Source organism: Branchiostoma floridae, chromosome 9, assembly GCF_000003815.2.
Source record: "Branchiostoma floridae strain S238N-H82 chromosome 9, Bfl_VNyyK, whole genome shotgun sequence".
Taxonomy (NCBI): Eukaryota; Metazoa; Chordata; class Leptocardii; order Amphioxiformes; family Branchiostomatidae; genus Branchiostoma; species Branchiostoma floridae.
Window position 1 is genome coordinate 21,690,819 of NC_049987.1, and position 5,333 is coordinate 21,696,151.

General features: G+C 42.2%; 1 long non-coding RNA gene across 1 annotated transcript; it reads left to right on the forward strand.

Moving 5' to 3' along the window:
• Positions 1-2,035: 2,035 nt before the first annotated feature.
• Positions 2,036-5,296, forward strand: LOC118422430. Its single transcript, XR_004831894.1, has 3 exons — positions 2,036-2,252; positions 3,903-3,951; positions 4,604-5,296. It is a non-coding gene; the product is annotated as an uncharacterized LOC118422430 (long non-coding RNA).
• The last annotated feature ends 37 nt before the right edge of the window (positions 5,297-5,333 follow it).

Consider the following 5,333-nt stretch of genomic DNA (forward strand, 5'->3'; position numbering starts at 1 on the left):
TTTATATAGACTCGTATATGTATGTATACATGTTAGCTGCATACTGTGAGTATTACCTTCCTATCGTTTAGAAGACAGGAGATAAAAGATATCTTAGGAAATACGGCATGTCCTCCTTTATCCAAATTAGGTCAATCCATTGGGGGTAAAGTTTAGCTGTTGATAAGTACCTGCTGTAACATGTGTAGCTTATCAGCACCAGTAACTGTTTAACATGTTAGACTAACATGCATGCGTATATGACGTAGCAAGAGACGCCCAAGAGAGACCCTGCACAGATAAGACGTCTGTGCAGAGACCTTAAGAATAAACAGCTTGAAAGTGCATACTGGCCTGGTGTCATCCTGATGAATTCCTACCTAGAGGTAGAAGGACGGTCCGAGAACAGATAGGACGTGTCACACCTGCCTTATAATTTCGGAATTCCTATATTTCACCGTTATGGATTCTCCCCACAAAATGTATCGTTTTCTAATTAATTATGCAAGTTATTCAGAGTAATTGCTACTTCGTCGTACTCATCTCTAAGCAACCCACACGAGGGTCCAGAAATTCTTAAGTTCTGTTCATTTGTTATTGACTTTAATAAATCATGTGAAAATGTGTTCAAACATGACAGAAAAAGAAGAGGAATACACCCTCAAAGATAATATATTTCCTGTCGGGAAATATGAGATATGATTGACACTCCACCATGCACCACTACACAACCTCAACCTCCAATAACGTACACCTCGGGCACGTTAAAGAACCTACAACATGTACACTTTCTCGACGTGAATGAACCTGTTATTCTGTCCGGATATGCAGCTTGTACTCTTCAGTTCAAACGTTGGGTGTAACGCCGCCATTAGGCGGTTTGCTGGGTAAGCAACATAAACAAACAACCTCTTCGCCCGGAAACCGGCCAGCAAGATCGGTGCAGACAAGCCATTCTGTACCGTTAGCCCCCACCGGTCAGAAGGACGCAGTGAATTCGAAAAGCTAAATATAGAGCTACAAGACTTTGCTGAGGCCAAAGCAACAACATGATTAGGGTGTTGGGAGGAGGTCAGGAAAGACACAGAAATGCGGGATAATGGATACAACATCTTGCCATTCAAGATAGTACCGAGTCACCTCAGTCTGTGTCGTGTCGTAGGAGAGTCTACCCAAACCCGGCAGGGTTCCCGTACACTGGGCCACGAGTGGGTTTGAACTTGGAGGACGAACGCGTGGAGAAGGACACAGTTTTCTAGCCTATGATGAAATTGACAAGGCATGGTACCTCAACAAAACAAGTCTTTTATTTCTGTATTCAAGAGGTGCCACAAATGATCTTGAGTGTGTGTGTGTGTGGGGGGGGGGGGGTCCTTTAGTTTTCTTCCAAATCAAGCAAAAATTGATGAGCCCACTGATATCATCCATAGACCTCGTGTGCCCTAATCTTCCTTGGCGGGTCAGCATCACTCCCAGCACAGTAGAGGTATGCGTAGTACCGGGGTATGCATTTGCAGTTCCAGCTTTAATACCAGGCTGAACAACAGTAGGTGAAGTGAATTTGTAACTCAAACTTTTTTATGATAAGTTATCATTAGTGATAAACATAATGGAGTTACAGTATCAGAACGTAGTTATTGTTTTGAAGTTAAAGATCGATCAGTTGTGTGAAAAATAACAGTGCCCTGCACATGGTCGTAGTTTGTCGTGTCAGTTTGACTTGTCCTGTCCGCCCAGCAACTATAAATCCATGCCTGGAGCCAAATCTGGCACGTGCGAAAACACCATTTGTACCATCGCCTGTTTTGCAAGCACGGCTGTTTGTTTATCTGGAACAGACCCGAAAACACATTTCTACCATCGCCTGTTTTGCAAGCCCGGCTGTTTGTTGATCTGGGACAGACCTCGGGCCTGTGACCTAGAAACCTTTCAAAGGTCAGTGACTCAATGCTTTCCCAAGGGACCTTATGGCCAGTTTTTGGAGAAGACCGAACAGGTTCAAACTGGTTTGATCCCCCCGACCTATGGCTTCTCCATCAGGGGAGAAGTTTTAAAACATTTGACCAATAGGACAAAACTGCCCCCCTCCTGTCAATCTTCCGACACTGGGAGGGTCCGGGTATACACTCCGGTCCTTGTCTGTTGACGAGACAGAAGGAGCGGGGCGTCCGAGGGTTTGAGGTCATCTCAGCTGTAACTTTTCTGGACGCTACGACTGTAGTTTGGAGTCTGTTTCCGCTGCAGATACAAGGACATGCATCACTTCTGACAAGGTATGTTGGTTTTTCTCCGATTGAATGGCCTGTTCCTTGCATTTGGTGCAGCGGAAAGTTATATCATTGAAAGAATGTAGTTTTTGATACTAGTATTCCCTCTCCGGTTAGATCGGTCGGCATTCATTGTGTAGTGTCATTGTCAGATTGTTCTGTGGCCGATACCGTGTATATCTCTCCTAGAATCACCAAGGTCTAGACTTCCAGTTGATGCCTTTGTACATGTACTTGTGTCTGGATTGGTGAATAAGTTCTTCGGTGATGCGATTTCAACCCTTACTTAGCTCTAGGCTTCTGTGTGACGAAGCTTCAAGTGTACGGAGAGGTACTGCGATACCGCTCCTTTTCTTGGCCCTCTAGATCTAGCCAAAATCTGTTTATATTTCATAAATACGAGTTTATCTCCCGCAAGTCAGGTTTACCGTAGTGAAAATGCGGTGCTATTAAACCCCGTCAGATTTTCGAGCTTCGTCAAATTCTACCGCTAGCAAGAGAGAAAGAAAGTCAAACCGTTGTAGCACTTAAGTTGAGTAGACTTACTGTAGATGCCATCTGTTTTTCTAGAAAGGTTTTGCTGGATTCGCGACTAATACGATTATAGAAAGCTGTGTTGATTACGGATTTGATGGCCGTTCCGAAATGTAAATATGGAGGGGGAGAGGTTGGATCTTACAAAACTGGAAGTCAAGCAAAAGCAGGATTCAGCTTCTGGGGTCCCAGGGAGGGAGCGAGTCCGTAAACGACCCCGTATGCGCAGATGCCTTGGCGGACATGCATCACTCCTAGCACCGTAGAGGTGCCGGGGAGCCCTCGATGGAAAAGGGAATTTGATACTGAAACTTTTATGATAATTTTAAGATATCAAAAATACTATGCTAAAGTTGCATTGCATGTATCATAATGTAGTCTTTCTTTTGATATCATCAGTTAAGGTCATCGGCTTTGCTCTTGTAAGTTGTAGGTTCTAAATTTTAGTTATTTTATTTTGAGACTTTGTTTTGTTGTTTGATGTGTGATCGATGTGATGGTAATGATTTGTTGTTGTCATTGAATCAGATATTTTGCAGCTCTTTTTTTTTCTTTGTACCGGTCTTGTTGTGATTTGATGTCAGTTTAGACGTGTATTTTTGTTCGTTTACACGGATTGTACATTCTTGTATGACGTGTTTATTTTTTTGTAAGCGTGTTGTGTCGGCGGTGTGGTTGTAAGAGGTTACGTAGCAGTTCTCTATGTTACTGCGTTGCTTAGTCTCTTCAGCAGATATTCCGACGACCATGGTCCAATGTGTCAACAAGTGTTATAAATTGTACGCTTGGGTACACTACCACCCAACCGAGCGGTCCAGTTTTAATTTTGTTACCGACCCAACATGCATTAATTAGACTGAAATATCAATGATTGCTGAGATCCTTGAGTTGATCGTTGGCAGTTAATTGCGCTCGGAATTTGTGTTAAGTTAATGTTCCGCCGGGATTTTTTGGCCTTATCTATATGTAATATCCCCTCCTTTTCGACAAGACTCATATGACTCAATGAATATTCCAGTAACGACCAGCTGTTTTTCATAAAAGGCAAACCAATTTGATTCTCGGTGAATGGCAGGAAATGGCTGCAATGTATTTATGTCTATTCTATCTCTGTTCGCGCAGGTAGCATGGCCGCCCGCAGACTTCAGAAGGAATTCACTGCTGCATAAAGGTGAGGTAGACTAACAATTTGTTACAGAGAAAGGGCCCACAGCCTATGGGTCAACGTAAAAGATCATGTCTTATAGTGGCAAGATATATGTCCAGAGACAATAGTGTATTTGTTGTTTTCTGTTGATCTGGGTGATATGCAATAATTGTCATTGTAAGCGTTTTTCTTGATGAATCGAAAACAGCATTCTATCAGTCGAACAAAGTCTTCTTCGTTTCACAACCTTCTTTTAATTCTCCTGTAGACGTTTCGGTGACTGTCTGTCACCTTCATCAGTACAAAATGAACCATACTAACGTTATCGGTAATTACTATGTAGCTCATATCGCACTGATCGATAATGTTAGTATGGTTCATTTTGTACTGATGAAGGTGACAGTCACCGAAACGTCTACAGGAGAATTAAAAGAAGGTTGTGAAACGAAGAAGACTTTGTTCGATTGATCTATCAACCTGATGAAACTATTTACGGAGCATTCTATCAGCTGTTAAATTTCATTTTACATTGCGGTCCTTTGCATTTTGTAAACGTACTCTAAAATAAGACTCTGTTTATACAGAGGAAGGGTATACCTACACAGTACATTTTGTAACAGAGAATCCGTTCAAGGCATTGTTATGTTTATGTCCTTTTGTCTCTTTGTACCCGCAGGTCAACTTCTCCATGACTCTGGCCGCAAACAGAATTCACTGGACCCCGGTCACGGAAACGCTGGGGCGTGTGCAGATATCACCCAGGAAAACAAACAAAAAAGCAAGAAAAGAAAAGAAACCAATAGAGTAAAAAGTGGCCAGGTCACCCAAAAACACGTGATACAAAACACACAAATAAAACATAAACCCCTCCAACAAAACAACACTTCTATCACACAGTAAGAATACGCAAAATAAAGGACAGCATCATGTAGTCAAAGAAGTCTGCCTGTCTTAAAAAGTCCAATGTACGGTGAGTTTTATCTTCGCGTACTTTCTTTATCATCGATGCGTCAGTCATAGTCTATAAAGTGACATCTGAACAAACTGTATCAGCTACATGTCCAAGCTTATCATTCTTCACTGTAAGAAGTTATAAGTTACCAAATACATCAAGAAACATGTGACACGTTGGTCTTTAGTCTCCAGAAAGCTCATTTGAAATATCTTTTAAAAGCTGCAATGGTGTATAAAAACTGCCCAAAGAAGCAACTTACAGTTCCTCAATGTTACATGCAAACGCCCGTCCCGCAAGTTCTTGTCAAAAACGAATTCCCCTGGGAATGCGTGCGTGGAATATTTAGAATTCCTGGCAACTTAATCGCAGTACTATAAGAACGGCTCCGCCCCTGAGGCGTCGCCAAAAAGAATTCGTTTAGTTTTAGCGATCTGCACACACACATACACAC